The 17,582-nt window shown below is 41.0% G+C and overlaps 1 protein-coding gene across 1 annotated transcript in view; it reads left to right on the forward strand.

Annotated features, from left to right (window-relative positions):
- The window catches only part of LOC311514966 (uncharacterized protein), a 414,125-nt gene that overhangs the window by 225,989 nt on the left and 170,554 nt on the right, over positions 1-17,582 (forward strand). Inside the window, exon 8 of the mRNA XM_084617718.1 lies at positions 13,964-13,988. The gene's annotated coding sequence lies outside the window, so the exon portion shown is untranslated. The remainder of the gene's footprint in view (positions 1-13,963; positions 13,989-17,582) is intronic.

The following is a 17,582-nucleotide window of genomic DNA, read 5'->3' on the forward strand; positions in this document are numbered from 1 at the left end:
CCAGATTCATAAAAATTAGCAATAAAGAAAAGCATGTAGACATACAAAAGCATGCAACGCTGTGGAAAATATTCACAGAATCACAGGACATGATTTAAAGTAACCGCTAAGCTTGTGACCTCATGGTTGGGTGACTCACATGGATCAAAGTTAGGAAATAAGAAGTCAATTCCATTAGTTGAGAGTACTTGTCTGAAAGCAGGGGGTCAAGCCAGACCTTGATTTTTATCAAGACAGCAGTGAAACAAGTAAAGTAATTGTTTTTATGATAAAGAACATCATTGTGGAGGACAGACTGAATCTGGAGTTTATTTCACTGCCCTTTGCCAATAATACATCCGTTAACGATGGGAAGCACATTTCTGTGCTTCAAAGATTAAAAACATTTTAAGTAAAAGCTGCTGCCAACCAGTTGCAAATCACATCTTTCACAACTGTACTAGTACAGCCTGGAATCCTGGTGACTTGGTGTTGAAGTATTTGTGATTAAGGTGGATGACCATTTTATTCAGCAAAACAAGAACAGAAAAGGATTTTATTGTAAAACCTGTAGAAACTGATAAACATTAGTTGGACCAACAGTTTGCTTCAGTGTGTCTCCTCAGCAACATTGTCTACTGTGAACATATCAAACATATCCATCCTTTCTCTACAGTGGCTTCCCATAGAATATCAAGGCAAGGTCAAGGTCTCAGTCCTTACTATCAATGGGCTCCACCACCTGGGCCCAACATAACATAGCTTAATACACTGGGATAAAGACTGCAGTTGACAACCCCATACTGTTCTACCATAGGGCAAATATTATGCAGGAGATAGAGATTTCTCAGAGGTTTGTCCTAGACTGTGGAACAAACTCCCACAGGGTTTAAGAAACATCAGAAATCTCATCATCTGCTCCAAGTGCATGGTGCATTTCTTGGACCTGCCTTCTCTAACATAAGCACATAACATGAACATTAAAATAATTTAAAAAAAAAGTAAAAAGAAATGCTTCTCCCCCCAGAAAAACTCTACTGAAACAAAACTTTTTTTGCATACACAGTTCTCCTGCTGGGGTGAGTATGAGAGAGACAATGAACCATATTTGATAGCTGTTAGTCACATTGTTTAATGCCCTACTGGAAGGCGCTGAGATACTACAGGGGTGAGGGCAGTAAAAGAATCTATATAGAATAGATTCTGCTGTGCTGGCTGGCTCTGAGATCCCACATGGAATCTCAGTGTGATGAACATAAAGTATCTGGAAGGAATTTGGCATGAGATTTTCAAAAGCGCTTAGCGTTGGCCTAACTCTGCTCCCATTAAATTCAGTGGTCAAACCGTCATTGACTTTAATAGAAGCTGAGTTAAGCCAATGCTGAGTGCTTTTGAAAGTCTCACCCTCAATTACTTCTGCAGTGTAATGAGTTTATGATTTTACTTATGTGTTGGTTGACTCTGTGGTTTAAAATAGGTTCAGATTCAAGCAAACTGTATAAAAGTTTGGCAAATTCTATTTTGCACATTTTTAGCACAGGTATGAAAAATATATGTAAAGCAAGTTTGATGTTTTTCTCAGGATTTCAAGATACTTGAGGATTATGTAAGGGTTTTAGAAAGGCATTTTTTCAGGTGTTTTGATTCTACCTTTCCAAGCTTGACAGTAGGTGGAGTCAGACAAATTTAATGGGACAGGTGGTCAAGTTTTCCAAAGAGCTCAGGACCAGATTTTCAGTACTCAGCAGCCAAAGTTGTGGACAGATTTCCAAAAGTGCATATGCAACATAGAAGCACAGGTCCCACTGGCTATAAAAAGGGACTTGGGCTCTTAAGTTACTTCTGTGCATTTGAAAAATCTCAGTGTCAGCTCCCATTTAGACACCAGCATAAGGGTAAGACTTTAAAAAAAAATGCTTAATATCCTGTAGCCTCCACTATGACACCTGACTTTCAAAAGAGCTCAACACCCAATGTGAAAATTCTGTCCATAGTAGTAAATATATAAGAAAAACAACTGCATATGAGCCTTTAAATCTCTCAGTCTATTAACCCTGAAACTGAATGTTGAGTACTACCGCAATGGATATGGTCATCTGGGCAAAGATCCTGCCACTGACATTTTGCACCTTTCCAATGTTGTCTTCTTTATTCTCTGTTTAAGTTCCTTAAAGGCAAGGAATTGGCACCACAAAAGCATCAGAACTTTACTAAAGACAAATCATGTAAGAAGATCTGTTTAAATATACCACACATAAATTCTATCAGCATGAAGAATTGAACAATATGTAACTGTAAGCAGAGATCGTGGCTGCTAACATCAAAAGCATTTCATGCCAGAACTTCAAATACTTTAATGGATGTAGGGAGACAACCTAATAATTGCTTAACATACCTTTAGTGATTTACACTTGAATAATTTAATAACCAAGTGCCTTCAAGCTTGGAATTAATTTGTGGTACCAACCCATAAATTCCACAAAATATCTATGAGCTCTAGCCCTGGAACAATAAATCTGAGTTTATTTTTGGCCTTAGCATTTTTCAGGTTTAGGAGAGGAAAAAATATTTATGAATTCTTTTAAGTCCTTATAAGCCTTGAAAGCAAGATCTGAATGAACAGGGTGTTGGGAATCACTCTTTCATTCAGTGATTATCAGCATTTTTAAACTTAATTGGTGCTAGATGGGAAAAAAAACAACCTCAGAAGTTCACCACAGCAATATAACAAGTCACATGGTTTCAGTCACCAGATGTTGATAATAGGGAGAGGGGCAGGCTTGCTATAGCAGTTGATGAGAAGAGAGGAAAGGGGGAGGGAGAAGGATTGAGAGGCAATGTCATCACTTGATGAGAGGGGAAGCCAGAAGTTTCAGTTCATACAGGTTGTGAACACATGGCATCTGGCTGGGAGGACCTCCCTCCCTCCTCCTCCAGATCTTAGAAGAAGTCCCTAGTGGTGTACTCTGTCTTGTGTAGGGTTACGATACTTCAAGTTTCCAAATAGAGGACACTACCAAGGGGAGGGGAGGGAAAGCTGGAGGGGGTATTTGTTCAGCATCTTCATTAATGATCTAGATGATGGGATGGCCTGCACCCTCCGCAAGTTCGCGGATGACACTAAGCTGAGGGGAGAGGTAGGTATGCTGGAGGGCAGGGATAGGGTCCAGAGTGACCTACACAAATTGGAGGATTGGGCTTAAAAAAACATCTGATGAGGTTCAACAAGGACAAGAGCAGAGTCCTGCACTTAGGACGGAAGAATCCCATGCACCGCTACAGGCCGGGGACTGACTGGCTAAGTGGCAGTTCTGCAGAAAAGGGCCTGGGGATTGCAGTGGACGAGAAGCTGGATATGAGTCAGCAGTGTGCCCTTGTCGTCAAGAAGGCCAATGGCATATTGGGCTGCAGTAGTAGCAGTATTGCCAGCAGATTGAGGGAAGTGATTGTTCCCTTCTATTGGACATTGGTGAGGCCACACCTGGAGTACTGCATCCAGTTTTGGACCCCCCACCACAGAAAGGATGTGGATAAATTGGAGAAATGCCAGCGAAGGGCAACAAAAATGATTAGGGGGCTAGAGCACATGACTTATGAGGAGAGGCTGAGGGATCTGGGGTTATTTAGTCTGCAGAAGAGCGAGGGGGGATTTGATAGCAGCCTTCAACTACCTGAAGGGGGGTTCCAAAGAGGATGGAGCTAGGCTTTTCTCAGTGGTGGCAAATGACAGAACAAGGAACAATGGTCTCAAGTTGCAGTGGGGGAGGTCTAGATTGGATATTAGGAAACATTAAGAGGGTGGTGAAGCCCTGGAATGGGTTACTTAGGGAGATGGTGGAATCTCCATCCTAAGAGGTTTTTAAGGCCCAGCTTGACAAAGCCCTTGCTGGGATGATTTGGTCCTGCTTTGAGCAGAGGTTGGTCTAGATGACCTCCTGAGCTGGAGGAGTGTGTGTACACTGGGATGGGAGGAAGTATTTGGAGTGTGCTGGAGGGGGTACCTGTGGCTTCACAGTTGAGGTGGGGGGCAGTGTCGTGCTCCCTGTCAGGGTGGTAGGGTGGCTGGCACCGGCCTGGGACGCAGCACAATCCCCTCAGCCAGCACCTCCCAGCGGGCCTATCCCCCTCCCCAGGGCAGCGAGCTGGCAACTAGCCCTGTTATCCTTCATGGCCAGGCTCTGAGGCCCCACAGTGGGGAGGGGGAGATGTGCTGGGAGGTGATAGCTGATGGGCTGGCGCTGCCCAGTGGCCCACATAAATGTGTCTCATGCTCAGATCTCCAAAGAGAAACATGACGTTTCAAAGGGCCTGGTTCATCTCCTCTCTTGCATTATCTTCCGCATCTACCATTGAAACCTATTCCAAGGCTTCTCAACTACTTTGGTCTGGATGCTGCTTCTTCCCCTGGATGGAAACTGCACAAGGACCTGCCACCGGAGGCCTGTATACTACTCATTCTCCTCCCAGGCTTCCTTTACCAGGCGTTGCTGCAAGATGCTTCCAGTAACTCTTTCTCCTTGGTCCCTGCTCTCTTCGGTGCTCTGCAGCTTTCTACCCTTTCAGTCCTCTTCCCCTTAAGGCTCTCTCTGCAACACCATGCCTGGGAATGAATAATTAAAAAGGGGAGAGAGTGGGTAAAACTGAGTGAGTCTGAGATGTCCTTTAATTAATTGTCAACCAGACCAGCATTTGAGATTGGAGGGAAAGGAGTGAAACCATCTCACAGGAATACTGTGAGGAGAGACTAATTGTTAGGCTTTTGTGTACTACTCTTTCCAATCCCTGCAACACCTTCAGTTCTGCCACTGACTTCACTGGAGTTATACCAGCTCTAAGACCCACTGCGATTAGGCCTGTTGTGTGAGCTCAGTCTCCTTCTTATGGGAGATGATGACACCAGTATGACCTTGGCAACAACAAAACATTTATTAGCCTTAGCCCCACTGCGATGCCGACCGGACTTTTGATGATGACACTCAAATGAATGGGTGTCATCAGCATGGAAGCATGTCCTCTGGAATGGTGGCCAAAGCATGAAGGGGAATGCAAATGTGTAGCATATCTGGCACATAAATATCTTGCATTGCTACAAAATTGCCATGCAAATGCCTTCTCACTTTCTGGTGCGCTGTAAATAAGAAGAGGGCAGCATTATTTCCTGTAAATGTAAACAAACTTGTTTGTCTTAGCAGTTGGCTGAACAAGAAGTAGGATTGAGTGGACTTGTAGGCACAGAAGATTTACATTGTTTTGTTTTAGAGTGCAGTTATGTAACAAAAAAAATCTACATTTGTAAATTGCATTTTCAAGACAAAGATTCCACTATAATACTTGTATGAGGTGAATTGAAAATACTATTTCTTTTATCATTTTTACAATGCAAATATTTGTAATCAAAATACACACTTTATAGTCTGAAATATATATGAAAATGTAGAAAAACATGCAAAATATTTAATAAATTTCAATTGGTATTCTATTGGTTAACAGTGCATTAAAATTGATTAATCACGATTAATTTTTTGAATAGTGATTATTTTAAAGTTAATTGTGTGAGTTAACTGCATTTAATTGAGAGCCCTACTTTTCACATCTTCTCTGGAGAACTGATGTTTTCAATCTGAAATATGGGCCCATGTGATTCTAGAATGATAGTGCTCATTTTATTTTATGAGACTTTATGGTGATAATTTGTATGGTATTTTAAGCAAAATCCATTGTTACATTTTATTTATTTATTAGGTTAACATGTTTGGCTAATGTGCTACTATATGATAAATAAATAGGGCTGTTTATTGTCACCTTTTCTTTAACTGTTATATTAATGATATGTTTTAGTATTGGAGATCAGTATTTCCCCCCTAAAACAATGGATTACCTTGTGTCTGTTATTATATGCAGATAATTTGGATCTATTATCACAAACATCAGTGGGACTGAAAATGTGTTTGGTTTATTCTGTCAACAGCGGGGGCTTTTGATAAATTACTCTAAAACTAAATAATTGTTTTTAGTCAAAGACGGATGTTGCATAAATGGAGGATTGATTGGCAATATACTCAATTTAGTTCTTTCTTCTACCCGGGTATCTGGTTCTCACAAAATGGGTTGTGGGATAAACATTCATGTAAAAAAAAAGTCTAAAATTCAATGCAAGCTGTGTTGCATTTCACCTGGACTCATGGGGGCAATTTAATTGCACCAGCCCTTAGATTGTTTGAGGCCAAGGTACGTGCTCAGATCTTATATGGCTCAGAAATTTGGGATGTAATGATCCCACCAGATGAGAAGTGATTCAAAACAAATTGCTTAGGAAGATTCTTGGTCTCCTAAACAATACCCCAGCTGGTCTCCTCATAGCCGAGATAAGCATGAATTCTATTCTGTCCAAAGTGCAATACCATAATATAAATTTTTTGCTTCACATTCATAGTATGCATTCACAACATTTTCCAAGGCTACGCTTAGAGGAACAGCTCAACTTTTTCCATGTAAATTTCCCTGGTTAGAGTATATTCAAAATTCTTTGCATTCTCTAGGCTTCTCAGAATTGGAAATGATTAGATTTAATTTTAAAATGTGAAATCCCTAATAAAGTTGAGATTAGAGGATAATAATAAGCAAATAGACATGGAAGTTATTTCCATTACAAATATGTCACCTTGGTTCCCCCTTATTAAAATGACTCAAGGATATTTAGACAGTTTGTCCAATAACAAGTTAAGAAGGGCCTTTACTGCTCTCCATTTTCAATCAATGCAGTCAGTTTACTTAGAAGGCCAGTATACTGGCACTGAGAAATTGAACTGCCTCTGTTCATGTGGCTCTAGGCAGTGAAAGACCTAGCCTATTATTAGTTATATTGTAATTTACATTGCCACTTCAGATCAAAATGGCCTTCTGTGTTTTTGTCTCAGATGCTTTTTTCTACAGTCTCAGAAAATAAAGTATTTATTAGGAATTGATAATGTCTCTGTGATCCAAGCACTTGACCTATTTACATGGTCAGCCACTAAACTAAAGAAAAGGCAAGTGGCACAGTGATTATATATGGTTAAATTGGTTTATGTTCTTTATTTGTATTTATATGTATTTTGATACACATATCAAATTCTGGATTTAGTTTTAAGTTTTATTGTAATATATTTTGTTTTTGGAACATTGGCCTATGCCTAAGTCACAGTCAATAAACTTGACTTGATGATAAATAAATACGAACATGATTCCAGTAAATACTTCAAGCAGGATCAATAGTAATGTAATTAGTGCCACAATATGGATGAAAAATGCTCAGATTCTGCTCTTTTTTAAAACCGGTGTAATATGCTGGTGAATTAAGTTATACTGGTTTAAAACTGGTCTGGGATAAGAATCAGCCCCTAAAAGCCTATTATGTTTTTTAAGAACTAGATTCCATCACCCATGGTCATGTTAAGTAGGACATTATTCAGAAAATAGTCACACTGAAATCAATGGGAGTATTAGCAAAGTCAGATAATTGTAGAGGTTGCTCCTTTTTCTAAACCTCAGAGGCCCCAAGAAACTACAGCAAAGATGGACAAATGTATGGCTTGCACATTTGTGGTGTTTGGTAAGTTTGGAAATCTCTTCCGGATGAAAGAACTGTTGAGTTGGAAAAAACTTTCTGCATGAATATAGAAGCCATGCAATGTGCTATAATTAAGGCTAGAGAGAGGACTATGTAAAAAATAGAGTTAGTTTTTCATGTAGTCTATGAAAGAATGAAACCAGTGCTCCTATAGAAGTCGATGAGGCATTTACACAAAATGTTAAGATTGTCATTTAAAACTGCACAACATATGTCTAGCAGCAAGTTTAGCAGTAGGGAAAAGTTAGATATAACTTAAGGCACCCATGGGTCTTGCAGCTCAGCTGGCTGTGCACCTGAAAAAGAAAAGGAAAGCTGGTCTTAATCTCCAGACCTGTCATTTATTTCTTTAACACAAAAAGTATGGGACACAGGTGGCTAGATGTCAAAGATCATACTCTGTCTGCATGCTTCATAAGGCTTGGGACAAATGTAGGAAGCAGGCTGGGTGATTGGAAAAAAAATCACTAGAACTGGGTGCAATTTCAGTGACCCAGGTCAAAGGTTGCATTGCTTTTGGTGTTTTACAAAGGTTGACAGATTAAATGCACACCTCCCATGGTTAACAAATAAGCCATGCAAGTTAAGTATTCATAAGCATTATAGCTTCATTCAGTATTCTTATTGTAAGGCAATCTGGGCCAATTAACATGAGTAATGCACTCACTGTACACACCTACATTTGGATTACATTGGCTTCTGGAAAACACATTAAAATATGTCTAACTGCAATATCACACCACAGTGAAGGGAAAAGGATGAGCGAGATAAGCAGGAAAGCTATTTGGATTCCATTATCAAAGTTGGTGGTAAATGTATAATTTCCCATGTGTATACCTGGCTCATTTATATTACTACTGAGAAACTGTCTATTGAATTTTCCACCCTATGTTGCAGTGGAGGCTTGTAGAAAAGTATGGGAGACTGAAAGTCATTTGGTGACTCAGTACTTCTAAAAGCCTGGACACCCAAGTGGTTGTGTGGGTGCTGCTCCTGCTTACAGTCTAAAATAGCATTAATGAAGGAGAATTCCTGTATGGCTTTTACCGTTCCTCCAAATATTGTTGAGAGCTGCCACAGACAGATCTCGTTCGTTGGAATTGGTTGCTGCTACTCTTTAGGTCTGCCTCTTGGAAGCTGTTTGTTAGAGGCAGAAAGTGAAACTTATGGTGCATAGGAGAGACAAAGCTCCAACAAACATTGATCCCATGGATCTATGCTGATTTATACCAGCTGAGGATCTGGCTCATTGATATTAAAATATTTTCTCAAGTCTGGAGTGTGCTTCAGCCTTTGGTCTATCAGAGTCTGGATTGATCAGATTGCAAAGCTCATCTGTTTTCTTGGGCATTTGGGGAGGAGGCAGGATCAGAGTTGGAAAGAATTATTTATTGGTGTGGGAAAATTATGTTTTGGGACCAGGTCTGATTATCACTGTGGAAGTACCAGCATTGGATTTGATTATTTTAATGTGATATATATATTTTTATTTAGAAATGTTGTGAATTTTAAATTTTTGTAAGGGGCATGCAGGGCTTGGGATGGAACTTTTATTATTTAGTTTTAATAAATCTAACTAAAGAGACCCCAATAAATGAACAGTGTTAAACTTATTTTCCTACCTGCCTGTGAATATTTACAGAATTTCAGCAGTCTCTTTATTTTGAGAAACGCACATGAGTTTCCTTCTTCACCATCGAAATTCTCTATTTTGAGATTGTGAATGCTGCTGATTGCATATAGAAACTGTACTTCAGGCAGTAAGATAAGGGTGGGGGTGGGAAGAGTTAAGCAAAACTCACCCTTTGATTTATTCATTCCATTTTATTTCTAGATTTGTCAGACCTATTTCATAGCCAGTGTCTGGTTGCGTATGCAACAATGTTACTAAAATATATAGTTTATCCATGTAACAAAGTGGGACTCACCACTGCGGCGCCTCCTGCTGGCCATCCTGGTAATTAGCTCTCAGCCTTTCCAGTCGACATTCAGCTGGTGGTCAGGACCAGCTCTAGGCACCAGCAAAGCAAGCATGTGCTTGGGATGGCACAATTCCAGGGGTGGCATTCCAGACATTTTTTTTTTGGCTTGGGCAGTTGCGTTCTCAGAGCTTGGGGCCGCAAATTTTTTGCTTGGGGCAGCAATAAACCTAAAGCAGGCCTTGCTAGTGGGGTCATACCTGCCATTGCTGTTGTCTCCACTCTTTGGACCCACATCACGCCCCGGACTGCAGCATCCTCTTCTAGGCACAGTCCTCCGGCTGTACCCACCACTCCGGTATCTCTGCCCTTCCGGGGGAACCATCTGTCTCTAGTCCATCCACTTGCTGCTGTGGCCCACTGTAGCCTTTGGTCCAGCCCCTCACCTCTAGGGGTAAACTGCAATCCAAATACCAGCCACCCCCTCTGTGGCAAGTGAGGGAAAAAGAGGGAGGAGGCCCACCCGCTACTCCAGGCCCTGACCCAGGGACTCCATAGCCAGCAGCCCCATGCTGCTGCTCCTCCAACTCCCACTGTGTATTTCCCTGGGCCACTTCCCCATAACCTGAGCCCCTTCCTGGCCCTTTGTATAAGGAGCCTCAGTCTGGAGCTCCCTATTTCTTTCCTGACCCTACCCAGCACTGCTCTATCTAAGGTACTCCTCTAAGGCAGCCAGTCCTTCTCCCTTGCACTCCAAGGAGAGACTCCCTTTTGCTCTACTGAGCAGCCCTTTATATATGGCCCTCGCCGGCCCTAATTGGCTGCTCCAGCAGGCCTTCCCCCTATTGGTGGGCTCAATAAGCCCTTTCCTGATTTGTGGATTCTGCACAGCCTCCCTGGTGCTACTTTTAACCCCTTCTTCTCCCTATGTGGGGCAGGCACTCCACCACAATTGACAAAAAATAACATAGATGTTCTTACCAGGATGATGTCACTGTTTGCATCTCTCACTATCATCTTTCCCAAGTGAGGCCTGAAGGCTTAGAATCATAGAACAGGAAGGGACCTTGAGAGGTCATCTAGCTCAGTCCCCTGCACTCAAGGCAGGACTAAGTATTATCTAGACCACGCCTGTCTACACAGACAGGGCTGCAGTGGCATAGCTGTGCTGATGCAGCTGTCCCGCTGTAGCACTTAGTGAAGATGCTCCATACACTGACAAGAGTGCTTCTCCCTGAGAGGAGGTAGCTATGTTGACAGGAGAAGTCCTCCTGTCGATATAGCACTGTCTACATGGGGAGTTAGGTCAATATAACTATGTCGCTCAGGATTTTCCCGCTCCTAAGCGACATAGTTATACCACCATAAGTCTGTAGTGTAGACCAAGCCTGAGTAAACTGATGAGCCTTAGCAATCAGGCTACTGTTGAGGGCCGCAAAGAGAGCTGAACGCGGGAAGAAAGGATAAGTGTTATAATAGTAGAATTGTGTTGTTATTTCCAGTAGTTTTGTTGTGTGTCTAGCTTGCTGGTTGCACTAAATGAATAGAATTTTTAAATACAAATTGTATACAATATACAATGCCAGAAGTTTGGAAGTAGAACAGTCCCTTACTTTCCTCATTACGTGGACAACAGCTCTGCCCCCATACTACATCTAGAATCAACTGAATATTCACACTTAACAAACACATTAGCTAGGCAACAACTTACTGAAATATATATATATATATATATATATATAGAGAGAGAGAGAGAGAGAGAGAGAAATGCAGCATGAAATCATAGCATAATCCAAACAGAAGTGTTTTGCTTTGTGTTACTGCTGCATGCAGCATCTTCTTTAGCAAACACAATTTCCCTAGTTTTTTTGTACAGGAAATGTATTCAGTTCATCCATCTGGTGCTGTCCGTGCCTGGACTAGATGAGATTTGTTTTGTAGGTTCATCAGCATGTTCACTGGGCAGATTAATGAATTCTATTCGTTCTGAATGAAAGTCACTGAGGCATTTGGCAAAAGATTGCAGAGCTGCACTGATTTTCTCTGTGGTATTGGACATATTTGCTGCTTTATTTCATGGCACAGGGATGGATGATTGCCTCATTGAGGATATGGGTCTCATTACTCAAGGTCTCAGGAGAAAGTAAGTAAGTACGAGCAGGTGCCTTTCTCAATTTGCTCCCAAACTCAGCCTACAACCGTTATGTAGTGTTCAGACTCAGCCCCTTCCTAGAGACTGGTTTTTAAGAGTGAAATTAACCATAAGAAGACGTTGAAGTTCAACCCAAACCTCCCTCTAAGCTACTCATCCCATAATCTGCATCCTCTCTCCAGAGTCTACTGTCTAGATAGCCCTTATATCTGGGTGGGCTAATGAGCCACCTGTGCCAGTCAGTCAGGAGAACCTATCTTCACATTCCACAGCAGGATTGACACCTGCTAACAGGCTGGGTATTTCAGGCAATCTCTGTTACCATGAGACTGAACTTCCATTACATTTTCCATGTGTGTCACCTTTATCACAGCTTGGTCTGAGCACAAGAAAACCTCCCCTGCCAAGGAGAGGGAGAGTGTGTTTTTCATTCCAGAATGGAGAGGTCTTTTCTTAATGCCACATGAAAATGTTATCAACAGCAGTGGGCTTGAATCCCACTCCTAGAACTCAGTTTTGGGGCATTTGAAATGTAGACCAATGTGCTGAGATGTATGGATGAAGCTGCTCTGTAACAGCTAGGGTTTATGATTATTAGATGATTTACATGTTTTTGGCTTGTGCCTGTCTTTCATTATCATGGCATGTGAATTGCAAAATGGAATGACTATCTGACTGTCATATTTCACTCCCCTCCATGCAATATTTTGCCTCCCATATAACGATAATGTGCATAATCCACGATTTAACAAACAAATTGTCTCTTATTTCACCTAGTACACAAAGATACATGCTACTATGATGTTTTTAAGCTTCTTTTTACAGCCCCCTAGGAAAGCATCTGCTGTCACTTTAGCATTCCATGTCCACTTGATCAGCTCTGTCTCTTCAGAATATCCTCCTTATAAGTAAATTATTGTTAAAATATTCAGAAACAAAACTGGCACAAAATATAAATGGACTGGCAATGCAAGTGTGAAAATCTTGTTGGGCTTGATTCTCCACTGCGTGTCATCTTGTGTTGTCATTACCCCTGGGGAAAACATGGGTGTAAAATGCTAGCACAAGTGAGGAGAAAATTCTGATCCATTAGAGTTTTAAGCCCATTTTACACAGTTGTAAAAGACCTACCCAAAGGTGCAATGAAGAATTCTGCCCAATGTGTCTGTGTTTTAAGTCTTACCAACAGAACACACAAATACACACACACTTGTTGAGAAACAGAAAATGAGCTCTACCCCGCAGCTGCTTCCTTCTGAGCTGGAGAAAGGGCCCAAACATTCCATTGTAAATGAAAACCCCTCTATCCTGGGGGGAGGGAGGGGGGGTTCAGATCTGGATCCAGATTCTCCTCAGGTCTCTCCCTCCTAATGAATAGAATTGGAACACCAAATCGGAATGTCCTGACATTTGGAGAAGTTTGAATTCAGAGCTACAGCTGTATCTGAACTTCATGACTTAGGCTTGCTCTACTTTTTACCCCCAAATGTTTGCATGGTACCAGGCATTTTGTTGCAACTCCCATTTCACCTCCACTTCCTGAGGCTCCACAAATGCCTTTCACCTACATTTTGTGGATGGTCTGACCCGATGCAAGTCCTATTCCCTAATTTCCTGATGATTCTTTGCTGTTCTAAAAGTCAAATATTAGACTTAGGTGGATGAACTGTAGCATATGCATGGAGGTTACACAAGAGAATAGAGTATCTAGGCAGAAAAAAAATCAAAGGCATAAAAAAGTCCTTTCCATTCTCCATAAGAGGACTGATCAGTGGGCAACAGCTGGCATTTATGCTTACCATTATTTAATTAAATTTGTAAAGTTGCCATGTTGTTGAAGTCCTGGATGGAGAATAAAATGGTGGCCGAAACAAAAATGCTAGATCTAATCTACTAATCTCTTTTTAAAAATGGAAAGAAAATAGAGATGTAAAAGGGAATAGAAAATAGAGAAGAGCATTTATATGAAACACTCCAAATATCGCACATAAAAATGAGCAACTCAACCGGAGGGGAAATACCTGTGTGAGAGGTTATTGTAGCACAATACTATTCTCCTTTGAAATTTTACACATGTAAAAGGACACAAAGCTTTCCAAGAGTGTCCGTTTAAGAAGGGTGTCTGAATCCCAGAAGCAATATGTAGCTTGATACATTGTAATACTTCATTGCCAATGTAAACAGGCTTTATTCTTCAATATAAAAGCTAGAAAAAAATCCATATAAAACCTGCATAAACTGTGAGCATTCAGATTTATTACTGAGCCTCAGAGGCACTTTTCTCTGCTCCTCTTTTTTTCATAGGCACACAGTTGGAAGCAGAAATGAGGTATTTTTATATGACTGCATATGTTGGGAGGAGTGGGAGGGAGTGTGAATCTAAAACCTTGTGCCATAAATGCCACCCCAGCATGATATGTAAAGGAAAATAGAAACGGTGAATTGTGAATTTGTATAATTTTCACTTTGTGGAATTTTCTTCTGCCTTGTTATCTTTGTAAAGAATGTAGGTTTTTATTAACTCCTTGAAAATGAAATGAGACCAAATACCAGAAGATCTAAGTGTTATTGGCAAAAGTATGGTGTTTGGGAAGGAGTAACCAGTATAACTTTGGCATTGTCAAGGGCTTGGCCATAGCTTGGTTATGGAGGTAGCAGGAAAGAAAGGCGCTGAATACAACACCAAGGCTGTAGGCCTAGAATGATGGGGCTGATGGTGGAATTGTTGAGTGAAGGAAGAGGAAAGATTGTCAGGGTAGTGGGTGGGGAAGGAAATGAGGCAAGGGGTAGGATTCTAGGATGTGTATGGAGGGGGCTGAGGGTATGGGGAGGATTCTGGGGTGTGTGTGGAGAGGAATGACGTGTTCAGTCACAATGTATAAACCTATGTATTTATATTGCCTGGTATTTTATAGCTCAGACCTGAAAAAGTGAATTTCTTGCAAGGTCAAGGATTTTAATAACCTTTATTATGTTAAAAATGTATCCCACAGGTGAGTCAGAGAAAATGGCTGCTTGGTAAGCAGGCATTTCTCCTTCAAATAGCAACCAAAATAAATAAATAAATCCCAAAGTAGTTTGCTGTTAGCTTAACACAATTAGCACTCTCTCGCATAGGCGCCAATTTACTTAGATCCTGGGTGGTGCTCAACCCCCGCTCCACCCCAGGCCCTATCCCCACTTCACACCTTCCTCCAAGCCCCCACCCCTGCCCCGTTTCTTCCCACCCCTGCCCTGCTCTGCTCTGCCCCGCCCCAGCTCTTTCTGCCACTCCTCTGCCTCTTCCTGCCCCCACTTGCTCTGGCCCAGGACCCCACAAAACCCTAATCCTTCTCTGTAATGCACTGTTAAAAACAATAATTATAACCTATTTAGGAAGGATCAAGTGGACAAAAGAGGAGGGGGAGTGGCACTCTGTGGCACTGATAACTCCAAAGAAAATGATCTTGAATACTATTGGATCAGTGTCCCAGATGAAGCACAAGATGGGTGCCTGTTGGTGTTTGCTACAGACCACCAGATCACATTATGTTGAATGGCTCCTTATGGATCTATTTATAATGTATAGGGAAAGAACTGTGTGATTACGGAGGACTTCAATTTGAGTGACATATTTTTGAGGTCTCATGCCACCAGTATTGAAATATACTTGGAATTTGTAAATACTGTAGACAACAATTTCCTAACTCAAAAAGTGTTGCATGCAACATGGGGGAATTCTATATTAGACCTCATCTGGATGGATCATGAGGTACTGAACACAGAACTAAAAATTAATGGTAGCTTTAGTATAAGAGATAATGAATTGATCACATTTATAATATACAAACAGAATAAAGCTGGGAGAAAGAATTTAATCAGAAAAATGTGAATAATAATTGGGAATTGTTTAAGAACGCTTTACTAGACGCCCAAAAAACTCACAGTCAAAGAAGAAGGCCATCACCTGTTAACAAATTAACCTAGTGTGATGCTCTGTACCTCAGGGGAACACCCTACGCCCCCATGTTCATCTTTATAAAATGATTATGTGGTATCCAGTGCAAAGTTTGTCATGTTGGGTGTCTTTGGAAGGCTCATAATGCACTGAGCATGGTTGCTATAGTAATGTTATAGTAATTGTTACAGTAATGTTATAGTAAGGTTATAATTTCATGTATATAGTTATGAGGCTGAAAATGTATCCTCATGGCTTAAAGCAAGCCCATGCAAAAACTCCCCAAGAACAGAGATGCAGTTCACACCTAATCAGGGCATGGATGGGACAAATCCAGCCCAGCCTCATAGGAATAATGGACACTGGTTTAGGCAGCAACAAAAGAATCTGTTAGACCCTCGAGTGAGTCACCCCGTTCCCTTGGTCAGTTTGGGACTACGATGAGGTAATGCTCACCTGACTCTGAAGGGGGCGGGGGCAAAGCCAAGAGGAAAGAAAGGACATGATAAAAGGGAAAGACATTTTGCCATGCTCTCTCTCTTCCACCTATATCTACAGACACCACCACCACCAAGTGACTGAACCACTGATCAAAGTGGAGAGCCTGGTTGAAAAGCAACTAGCCAGCCTGTGTTGAGAAGCATCTACGTTTGTAAGGACATTGAAAGTGTTAAGATCAGCTTAGAATGCATTGTGCTTTTATTTCATTTGACCAAATCTGACTTGTTATGCTTTGACTTATAATCACTTAAATCTACCTTTATAGTTAATAAATCTGTTTGTTTATTCCATCTAAACCAGTGCATTTGGTTTGTAGTGTGTCAGAGCCTCCCCTTGGGAGAACAAGCCAGGTTCATATCAATTTCTTTGTTAAATTGAAGAACTTATATAAGCTTGAAGCATCCAACAGGCATAACTGGGCACTGCAAGACGGAGATTCCCAGGGTTGTGTCTGGGACCGGAGATATTGACTAGTGTCAGTCGCTTGCAAGTAGCTGGGAACAGCTTACATGCCAGAGGCTGTGCGTGAACAGCCCAGGAGTGGGGGTTCTCACAACACAGCAGGGTAAGACTGGCTCCCAGAGTCAAGGATTGGAGTGGCCTAGCAGATCACTGGTCCAGACAACACCAGAGGGGCACGTCACACCTGGTTTAGAGGAAAAAGTGAAGGAAGCATTAAAAATTATATATAAATAAGGGGGAAGCTGACCGTAATGAATATAAATCAGAAGCTAGGCATTGTAGACAATTGATAAGAGAAGCAAAGGCACACAAGAACAATTCTATGGTCAGCACAGTTAAGAACAGTTAGAAGATTTTAAAGTATATTAAGAACAAAAAGAATGCTAACAATGGTATTGATCCATTACTAGATGGAAATGGCAGAAATATAAATAATAGTGGAGAAAAGGCAAAAGTGTTTAATAAATATTTCTGTTCTATATTTGGGGAAAAATCAAACAGACTATTATGTAGTCATATCATATAATTATGACAACACTTGTTTCATAGTTTTCAAAGACCTGGCTGAGGAGCTCACTGGGACCATTAAAATTGATTTTCGATACATCTTGGAAAACTAGGGAAGTTCCAGAAGACTGGAAGAAAGCTAATGTTGTGCTAATATTCCAAAAGGGTAAATGATATGACCCTGGTAATTATAAGCTTCTCAGTCTGATTTCAGTCCCAGACAAGACAATGGACTGGGCAATATGGTGATTGGCTAGTAAAGAATTGAAGGAGAATAATATAATTAATGCAAATCAACATGATTTTGTGGAAAATAGGTCTGGTAAAACTAAAATTTTTTGGATGAGATTACCAGTTTGGTTGATAAAGTTAATAGTGTTGATGTAATGTACTTCGACTTCTGTAAGGGCTTTGACTTGGTACTATGTGACAGTCTGATTAAAAAAAACTGTAAAGATATAAAATTAACAATGGCACACATTAAATGGATTAAAAACTGGCTAACTGATGGGGCAC

Source organism: Lepidochelys olivacea (assembly GCF_965140295.1).
Source record: "Lepidochelys olivacea isolate rLepOli2 genome assembly, chromosome: 1".
Lineage (NCBI taxonomy): Eukaryota > Metazoa > Chordata > Testudines > Cheloniidae > Lepidochelys > Lepidochelys olivacea.